Source organism: Equus asinus, chromosome 21 (genome assembly GCF_041296235.1).
Source record: "Equus asinus isolate D_3611 breed Donkey chromosome 21, EquAss-T2T_v2, whole genome shotgun sequence".
Lineage (NCBI taxonomy): Eukaryota > Metazoa > Chordata > Mammalia > Perissodactyla > Equidae > Equus > Equus asinus.
The window spans coordinates 6795342-6807011 of NC_091810.1; positions in this window are offsets into that span (position 1 = coordinate 6795342).

The following is an 11670-nucleotide window of genomic DNA, read 5'->3' on the forward strand; positions in this document are numbered from 1 at the left end:
AGATAGCTATCTAGGAACGTTTTTACATAAGACTTATCAAACATTTTACAATAGTCGTGACAGACTATACATAACATTCAGTCACTGAAAGAAAACTGTGGAGAAACAATCTCGCTTGTATATATTTAGAAACTTCTTCATGTTCACCATTTCAAGCATTTCCGTATAAGACATACTGAATGAATATCACTTTGAGACAATGATATAACGTGCTGAAGCCAGATTGCAGGCAGCTGTTTAGGAACCTTTTCATAAGAGACTTATCATACATTTCACTACAAAGTATCTATTACATCCATTCAGTGAAAGAACACTATTGTGAAGCCAGATTGCTGGTAGCTAATTAGGAACATCTTGATATAAGGCTTTTCTAATATTTCAGTTTATGCCAAACAGAATGACTATCATTTTCTTAAAATGAAATAACACTGTGTTGAACTCATCTTGCAGGAAGCCATTTAGGGTTTCTTCATACAAAACACCAAACATGTCACTACTGCTCTGACAGAATCTCTGTAAGATTCCTTCACTGAGGAACACACTCTGGTGAAACCAGATTGCTCATAAGTTTTTAGGAATATCTTTATATGAGGCTATTCAAACACATCATATGCTGTACAGAATGATTATCACTTCCATTAAATTAAACAACATTGTGATGCAACCAGCTGGCACATGCTATTTATGAACATTTTGTGTGTGTCTTATCAAACGTTTCTCTGCAGCCACAATGTGATAATTATTACATTCATTCAATGAAATACTGTGTTGAAAAAGCCTGCTTGTGGCTGTTTAGAAACATCTTCATGTAAGTGTTCATGCAAGCCTTAGCAAACATTTCACTACAGGCATGACAGAATATCTATAACATTCAATGTCTGTAAGAACACTGTTGGGAAACCATTTTGCTTGTAGCTACTTAGGGACATCTTCATAAAACTTATCCAGCATTTCACTACGGGTGTGATAGACTATCTATAACATCCATTCACTGAAAGAACATTGTCTGGAAAACACCTAGCAAGTAGCTCTTAAGGAACATCTTCACATATGCCATTTCAAACATTTCAGTATATGCCACAAGGAACGGCTATCACTTTCTTACAATGAAAGAGCATTGTGCTTAATCAAGCCAACAGGTAGCTGTTTAGGGATATTTTCACATAAATCATATCAAACATTTGACTACAGATGTGACAATGTCTATAACATTTGTTATCTGAAAGAAAATCATGCAAAAACCATCTTCTTTTCACTGTTTAGGAACATCTGCACATAGTACACTTCAAATACTTAAGTATATTCCACACAGAGCGACTATCATTTTCACAAAATGAAAGAACACATGCTGAATCCAGTTTATGGGTAGCTGTTTAGGAACATCATATATCAAATATTTCACCACAGATGTGACAATATCTAGAACATTCATTCACTGAAAGGACACTGTGAAGAAACCATCTTGCTTGTTAGCTGTTTAAGAATATAAATAAAAGGCTCTTCAAACATGTCACTTTATGCCATACAGAATGGCTATCATCTCCATAGCCAGAAAAGAATACTGTGATGAACCCAGCTTGCAAGTAATTGTTTATTAATATTTTGCTCAAGTCTTATCAGACATTTGCCTACAGTCATGACAGGATATCTTTAATGTCTATTCAATGTAATAACACTGTATTTAAAAGAATTTCCTTGTAGCTGTTTAGAAACATCTTCATGTAAGACTTATTAAACATTCCTTTGCAGGAATGACAGAATCTCTAAACATTCACTCATTGAATGAACACAGGGATGAAAGCAGTTTTCTTGTAACTGTTGAGGAACATCTTCATATAAAGCTTTTCAAGCATTTCAGTATATGGCATACAGCATGGCCATACCCTTCTTACAAGGAAAGAAGGTTGTGTTTAATAGCTTTCAGGTAGATTATTAGGAGTATTTTTATGTAAGACCTATTGAACATTTAACTACAGGCATGACAGAATATCTATTACATCCATTCAATGAAAGAACACTATGGTGAAAGTGGCTTGGTTTGACTGTTAAGGAAGATCTTCATTTAAGTCCTTTTCAGCATTTCTGTATATGCCATACTAAACGGCTGTCACTATCTTATGATGAAATTATTCTGTCCTGAACACATCTTGTTGGATTCTATTTAGGAACATCTTCATATAAGACCTCTCTAACATTTAAGCATATGCCATACAGAATGGCTCTCACTTACTTACAGTTAAAGGACACTGTGCTAAACCCGGCTTGCTGGCGGCTGTTTGAAACCTCTTCATATAAGACTTATTAAACATTTCACTACAGGCATGACAGACTAGCTATAACACTCGTTCACTGAAAGAACACTGTGGTGAAGCCAGATTACTTCTGGCGCCTTGGGAATGTCTTCGTATAAGGCTCTTCAAACACTTCATTATGCCTACAGAATGGCTATCGCTTCCATATCCAGAAAGAACGTTCTGATGAAACCAGTGGCTCTTTATGAGCATTTCATTTATGTCTTATCAAACGTTTCTCTACAGCCGCAACATGATATCCATAACATTCATTCAAGGAAACCACACTATGTTGAAAAAGCTTGCTTGTAGCTGTTCAGGAACACTCTCACCTAAGACATCAAATAGTTCTCTTGAGGCATGACAGAATACGTATAACATTCATTTTCTGAATGAACACTGTGGTGAAAACACCTTGCTTGCAGCTGTTTAGGGGAATCTTCAAATAAGTCCTATCAAACATTTCACTACGGGCATGATGGAATATCTATAACATTCACTCATTGAAAGAATGCTGTGGTGAAACCAACTTCCTTGTAGCTTTTAAGGAACATCTTCATGTAAGTCTTTTCTAGCATTTCAGTATGAGCCATAGAGAACAGCTATACTTTCTTAAAATGAAAAAACATTGTACCTAACTCAGCTTTCAGGTAGACTTATAGTAACATTTTCATGTAAGATTTATTGAAAATTTCACAACATGTGCGACAGGATATCTATTACATTAATTCAATGAAAGATCACTATTGTGAAACCAGCTTGCTTGTATCTCTTTAGAAATACACTCATATAAGTCTTTTCTGACATTTCAGTGTATGCCATACAAAGTAACTATCACTTTATTACAATGAAAAGTCAGTGTGCTGATCCCAGCTTGCAGGTAGCTGTAGGAACCTTTTCATATATGATATAAAACATTTCACTACAGCTATAGGAGACTATATATAAAGTTTATTAAATGAAAGAACACTGTGGTGTAACCAGATTGCTTGTAGCTATTTAGGAGTATCTTCATACAAGTCTTTTCAAACATTTCAGTGTATTCCATCCAGAATGGTTATCACTTCCATAAAATGAAAGAACGATGTTAAGAACCCAGCTGGAAAGTTGTCTTTTAGAAATATCTTTTTATAAGTCTTAACAAATATTGCGCTATGGTCATGACAGAATGATTTTAATATTCACTCAAGGAAAGAAGGATGAGCTGAACCCTTGTTTCCTAGTATCTGTTTAGGAAGAACTTCATAAAATACTTAAAAAATTACACTACAGACTTGAAAAATATCCATAAGATTCAGACACTAAAGGAACTCTGGTGAAACAAATGTGCTTACAGCTGTTTAGGGGCATATTCACCTAAGACAGTTCAAACATTTCAGCATATGCCCTACAGATGACCTATCAATTACTAACAATGTGAGAACACTGTTCTAAGCCCAGTTTGCGGGTAGCTGTTTAGGAACATGTTCATATAAGACTTAACAAACATTTCATTGCATGTGGGACAGAATATATATAGCATTTGTTCACTGAGAGAAAACTGTGGTGAAACCATCTTACTTGCAGCCATTAAGGATCATCTTCGTATTAGTCATTATAACCATTTCAATATTTGCTGTTCTGATTGAATATGAGTTTCCAACAATGAAAGAAACACTGTGCTGAATCCAGCTTGCAAGTAAGTTTTAACTAACACTTCACTACAAGTGTCACAGAATATCTGCAATATTGTTTCACTGAAAGACCTCTGTGGTGAAAGCATCTTGAAGCTATTATTAGGAACATTTGTATTTGAGACATTTCTCACATTTCAGTATATGCCATAATGAATGGGTATCATTTTCCTACAATGAAAGAACACTGTGCTAAATAGAGCTCACAGATCGCTATCTAGGAACGTTTTTACATAAGACTTATCAAACATTTTACAATAGTCGTGACAGACTATACATAACATTCAGTCACTGAAAGAAAACTGTGGAGAAACAATCTCGCTTGTATATATTTAGAAACTTCTTCATGTTCACCATTTCAAGCATTTCCATATAAGACATACTGAAAGAATATCACTTTGAGACAATGATATAATGTGCTGAAGCCAGATTGCAGGCAGCTGTTTAGGAACCTTTTCCTAAGAGACTTATCATACATTTCACTACAAAGTATCTATTACATCCATTCAGTGAAAGAACACTATTGTGAAGCCAGATTGCTGGTAGCTAATTAGGAACATCTTGATATAAGGCTTTTCTAATATTTCAGTTTATGCCAAACAGAATGACTATCATTTTCTTAAAATGAAATAACACTGTGTTGAACTCATCTTGCAGGAAGCCATTTAGGGTTTCTTCATACAAAACACCAAACATGTCACTACTGCTCTGACAGAATCTCTGTAAGATTCCTTCACTGAGGAACACACTCTGGTGAAACCAGATTGCTCATAAGTTTTTAGGAATATCTTTATATGAGGCTATTCAAACACATCATATGCTGTACAGAATGATTATCACTTCCATTAAATTAAACAACATTGTGATGCAACCAGCTGGCACATGCTATTTATGAACATTTTGTGTGTGTCTTATCAAACGTTTCTCTGCAGCCACAATGTGATAATTATTACATTCATTCAATGAAATACTGTGTTGAAAAAGCCTGCTTGTGGCTGTTTAGAAACATCTTCATGTAAGTGTTCATGCAAGCCTTAGCAAACATTTCACTACAGGCATGACAGAATATCTATAACATTCAATGTCTGTAAGAACACTGTTGGGAAACCATTTTGCTTGTAGCTACTTAGGGACATCTTCATAAAACTTATCCAGCATTTCACTACGGGTGTGATAGACTATCTATAACATCCATTCACTGAAAGAACATTGTCTGGAAAACACCTAGCAAGTAGCTCTTAAGGAACATCTTCACATATGCCATTTCAAACATTTCAGTATATGCCACAAGGAACGGCTATCACTTTCTTACAATGAAAGAGCATTGTGCTTAATCAAGCCAACAGGTAGCTGTTTAGGGATATTTTCACATAAATCATATCAAACATTTGACTACAGATGTGACAATGTCTATAACATTTGTTATCTGAAAGAAAATCATGCAAAAACCATCTTCTTTTCACTGTTTAGGAACATCTGCACATAGTACACTTCAAATACTTAAGTATATTCCACACAGAGCGACTATCATTTTCACAAAATGAAAGAACACATGCTGAATCCAGTTTATGGGTAGCTGTTTAGGAACATCATATATCAAATATTTCACCACAGATGTGACAATATCTAGAACATTCATTCACTGAAAGGACACTGTGAAGAAACCATCTTGCTTGTTAGCTGTTTAAGAATATAAATAAAAGGCTCTTCAAACATGTCACTTTATGCCATACAGAATGGCTATCATCTCCATAGCCAGAAAAGAATACTGTGATGAACCCAGCTTGCAAGTAATTGTTTATTAATATTTTGCTCAAGTCTTATCAGACATTTGCCTACAGTCATGACAGGATATCTTTAATGTCTATTCAATGTAATAACACTGTATTTAAAAGAATTTCCTTGTAGCTGTTTAGAAACATCTTCATGTAAGACTTATTAAACATTCCTTTGCAGGAATGACAGAATCTCTAAACATTCACTCATTGAATGAACACAGGGATGAAAGCAGTTTTCTTGTAACTGTTGAGGAACATCTTCATATAAAGCTTTTCAAGCATTTCAGTATATGGCATACAGCATGGCCATACCCTTCTTACAAGGAAAGAAGGTTGTGTTTAATAGCTTTCAGGTAGATTATTAGGAGTATTTTTATGTAAGACCTATTGAACATTTAACTACAGGCATGACAGAATATCTATTACATCCATTCAATGAAAGAACACTATGGTGAAAGTGGCTTGGTTTGACTGTTAAGGAAGATCTTCATTTAAGTCCTTTTCAGCATTTCTGTATATGCCATACTAAACGGCTGTCACTATCTTATGATGAAATTATTCTGTCCTGAACACATCTTGTTGGATTCTATTTAGGAACATCTTCATATAAGACCTCTCTAACATTTAAGCATATGCCATACAGAATGGCTCTCACTTACTTACAGTTAAAGGACACTGTGCTAAACCCGGCTTGCTGGCGGCTGTTTGAAACCTCTTCATATAAGACTTATTAAACATTTCACTACAGGCATGACAGACTAGCTATAACACTCGTTCACTGAAAGAACACTGTGGTGAAGCCAGATTACTTCTGGCGCCTTGGGAATGTCTTCGTATAAGGCTCTTCAAACACTTCATTATGCCTACAGAATGGCTATCGCTTCCATATCCAGAAAGAACGTTCTGATGAAACCAGTGGCTCTTTATGAGCATTTCATTTATGTCTTATCAAACGTTTCTCTACAGCCGCAACATGATATCCATAACATTCATTCAAGGAAACCACACTATGTTGAAAAAGCTTGCTTGTAGCTGTTCAGGAACACTCTCACCTAAGACATCAAATAGTTCTCTTGAGGCATGACAGAATACGTATAACATTCATTTTCTGAATGAACACTGTGGTGAAAACACCTTGCTTGCAGCTGTTTAGGGGAATCTTCAAATAAGTCCTATCAAACATTTCACTACGGGCATGATGGAATATCTATAACATTCACTCATTGAAAGAATGCTGTGGTGAAACCAACTTCCTTGTAGCTTTTAAGGAACATCTTCATGTAAGTCTTTTCTAGCATTTCAGTATGAGCCATAGAGAACAGCTATACTTTCTTAAAATGAAAAAACATTGTACCTAACTCAGCTTTCAGGTAGACTTATAGTAACATTTTCATGTAAGATTTATTGAAAATTTCACAACATGTGCGACAGGATATCTATTACATTAATTCAATGAAAGATCACTATTGTGAAACCAGCTTGCTTGTATCTCTTTAGAAATACACTCATATAAGTCTTTTCTGACATTTCAGTGTATGCCATACAAAGTAACTATCACTTTATTACAATGAAAAGTCAGTGTGCTGATCCCAGCTTGCAGGTAGCTGTAGGAACCTTTTCATATATGATATAAAACATTTCACTACAGCTATAGGAGACTATATATAAAGTTTATTAAATGAAAGAACACTGTGGTGTAACCAGATTGCTTGTAGCTATTTAGGAGTATCTTCATACAAGTCTTTTCAAACATTTCAGTGTATTCCATCCAGAATGGTTATCACTTCCATAAAATGAAAGAACGATGTTAAGAACCCAGCTGGAAAGTTGTCTTTTAGAAATATCTTTTTATAAGTCTTAACAAATATTGCGCTATGGTCATGACAGAATGATTTTAATATTCACTCAAGGAAAGAAGGATGAGCTGAACCCTTGTTTCCTAGTATCTGTTTAGGAAGAACTTCATAAAATACTTAAAAAATTACACTACAGACTTGAAAAATATCCATAAGATTCAGACACTAAAGGAACTCTGGTGAAACAAATGTGCTTACAGCTGTTTAGGGGCATATTCACCTAAGACAGTTCAAACATTTCAGCATATGCCCTACAGATGACCTATCAATTACTAACAATGTGAGAACACTGTTCTAAGCCCAGTTTGCGGGTAGCTGTTTAGGAACATGTTCATATAAGACTTAACAAACATTTCATTGCATGTGGGACAGAATATATATAGCATTTGTTCACTGAGAGAAAACTGTGGTGAAACCATCTTACTTGCAGCCATTAAGGATCATCTTCGTATTAGTCATTATAACCATTTCAATATTTGCTGTTCTGATTGAATATGAGTTTCCAACAATGAAAGAAACACTGTGCTGAATCCAGCTTGCAAGTAAGTTTTAACTAACACTTCACTACAAGTGTCACAGAATATCTGCAATATTGTTTCACTGAAAGACCTCTGTGGTGAAAGCATCTTGAAGCTATTATTAGGAACATTTGTATTTGAGACATTTCTCACATTTCAGTATATGCCATAATGAATGGGTATCATTTTCCTACAATGAAAGAACACTGTGCTAAATAGAGCTCACAGATCGCTATCTAGGAACGTTTTTACATAAGACTTATCAAACATTTTACAATAGTCGTGACAGACTATACATAACATTCAGTCACTGAAAGAAAACTGTGGAGAAACAATCTCGCTTGTATATATTTAGAAACTTCTTCATGTTCACCATTTCAAGCATTTCCATATAAGACATACTGAATGAATATCACTTTGAGACAATGATATAATGTGCTGAAGCCAGATTGCAGGCAGCTGTTTAGGAACCTTTTCCTAAGAGACTTATCATACATTTCACTACAAAGTATCTATTACATCCATTCAGTGAAAGAACACTATTGTGAAGCCAGATTGCTGGTAGCTAATTAGGAACATCTTGATATAAGGCTTTTCTAATATTTCAGTTTATGCCAAACAGAATGACTATCATTTTCTTAAAATGAAATAACACTGTGTTGAACTCATCTTGCAGGAAGCCATTTAGGGTTTCTTCATACAAAACACCAAACATGTCACTACTGCTCTGACAGAATCTCTGTAAGATTCCTTCACTGAGGAACACACTCTGGTGAAACCAGATTGCTCATAAGTTTTTAGGAATATCTTTATATGAGGCTATTCAAACACATCATATGCTGTACAGAATGATTATCACTTCCATTAAATTAAACAACATTGTGATGCAACCAGCTGGCACATGCTATTTATGAACATTTTGTGTGTGTCTTATCAAACGTTTCTCTGCAGCCACAATGTGATAATTATTACATTCATTCAATGAAATACTGTGTTGAAAAAGCCTGCTTGTGGCTGTTTAGAAACATCTTCATGTAAGTGTTCATGCAAGCCTTAGCAAACATTTCACTACAGGCATGACAGAATATCTATAACATTCAATGTCTGTAAGAACACTGTTGGGAAACCATTTTGCTTGTAGCTACTTAGGGACATCTTCATAAAACTTATCCAGCATTTCACTACGGGTGTGATAGACTATCTATAACATCCATTCACTGAAAGAACATTGTCTGGAAAACACCTAGCAAGTAGCTCTTAAGGAACATCTTCACATATGCCATTTCAAACATTTCAGTATATGCCACAAGGAACGGCTATCACTTTCTTACAATGAAAGAGCATTGTGCTTAATCAAGCCAACAGGTAGCTGTTTAGGGATATTTTCACATAAATCATATCAAACATTTGACTACAGATGTGACAATGTCTATAACATTTGTTATCTGAAAGAAAATCATGCAAAAACCATCTTCTTTTCACTGTTTAGGAACATCTGCACATAGTACACTTCAAATACTTAAGTATATTCCACACAGAGCGACTATCATTTTCACAAAATGAAAGAACACATGCTGAATCCAGTTTATGGGTAGCTGTTTAGGAACATCATATATCAAATATTTCACCACAGATGTGACAATATCTAGAACATTCATTCACTGAAAGGACACTGTGAAGAAACCATCTTGCTTGTTAGCTGTTTAAGAATATAAATAAAAGGCTCTTCAAACATGTCACTTTATGCCATACAGAATGGCTATCATCTCCATAGCCAGAAAAGAATACTGTGATGAACCCAGCTTGCAAGTAATTGTTTATTAATATTTTGCTCAAGTCTTATCAGACATTTGCCTACAGTCATGACAGGATATCTTTAATGTCTATTCAATGTAATAACACTGTATTTAAAAGAATTTCCTTGTAGCTGTTTAGAAACATCTTCATGTAAGACTTATTAAACATTCCTTTGCAGGAATGACAGAATCTCTAAACATTCACTCATTGAATGAACACAGGGATGAAAGCAGTTTTCTTGTAACTGTTGAGGAACATCTTCATATAAAGCTTTTCAAGCATTTCAGTATATGGCATACAGCATGGCCATACCCTTCTTACAAGGAAAGAAGGTTGTGTTTAATAGCTTTCAGGTAGATTATTAGGAGTATTTTTATGTAAGACCTATTGAACATTTAACTACAGGCATGACAGAATATCTATTACATCCATTCAATGAAAGAACACTATGGTGAAAGTGGCTTGGTTTGACTGTTAAGGAAGATCTTCATTTAAGTCCTTTTCAGCATTTCTGTATATGCCATACTAAACGGCTGTCACTATCTTATGATGAAATTATTCTGTCCTGAACACATCTTGTTGGATTCTATTTAGGAACATCTTCATATAAGACCTCTCTAACATTTAAGCATATGCCATACAGAATGGCTCTCACTTACTTACAGTTAAAGGACACTGTGCTAAACCCGGCTTGCTGGCGGCTGTTTGAAACCTCTTCATATAAGACTTATTAAACATTTCACTACAGGCATGACAGACTAGCTATAACACTCGTTCACTGAAAGAACACTGTGGTGAAGCCAGATTACTTCTGGCGCCTTGGGAATGTCTTCGTATAAGGCTCTTCAAACACTTCATTATGCCTACAGAATGGCTATCGCTTCCATATCCAGAAAGAACGTTCTGATGAAACCAGTGGCTCTTTATGAGCATTTCATTTATGTCTTATCAAACGTTTCTCTACAGCCGCAACATGATATCCATAACATTCATTCAAGGAAACCACACTATGTTGAAAAAGCTTGCTTGTAGCTGTTCAGGAACACTCTCACCTAAGACATCAAATAGTTCTCTTGAGGCATGACAGAATACGTATAACATTCATTTTCTGAATGAACACTGTGGTGAAAACACCTTGCTTGCAGCTGTTTAGGGGAATCTTCAAATAAGTCCTATCAAACATTTCACTACGGGCATGATGGAATATCTATAACATTCACTCATTGAAAGAATGCTGTGGTGAAACCAACTTCCTTGTAGCTTTTAAGGAACATCTTCATGTAAGTCTTTTCTAGCATTTCAGTATGAGCCATAGAGAACAGCTATACTTTCTTAAAATGAAAAAACATTGTACCTAACTCAGCTTTCAGGTAGACTTATAGTAACATTTTCATGTAAGATTTATTGAAAATTTCACAACATGTGCGACAGGATATCTATTACATTAATTCAATGAAAGATCACTATTGTGAAACCAGCTTGCTTGTATCTCTTTAGAAATACACTCATATAAGTCTTTTCTGACATTTCAGTGTATGCCATACAAAGTAACTATCACTTTATTACAATGAAAAGTCAGTGTGCTGATCCCAGCTTGCAGGTAGCTGTAGGAACCTTTTCATATATGATATAAAACATTTCACTACAGCTATAGGAGACTATATATAAAGTTTATTAAATGAAAGAACACTGTGGTGTAACCAGATTGCTTGTAGCTATTTAGGAGTATCTTCATACAAGTCTTTTCAAACATTTCA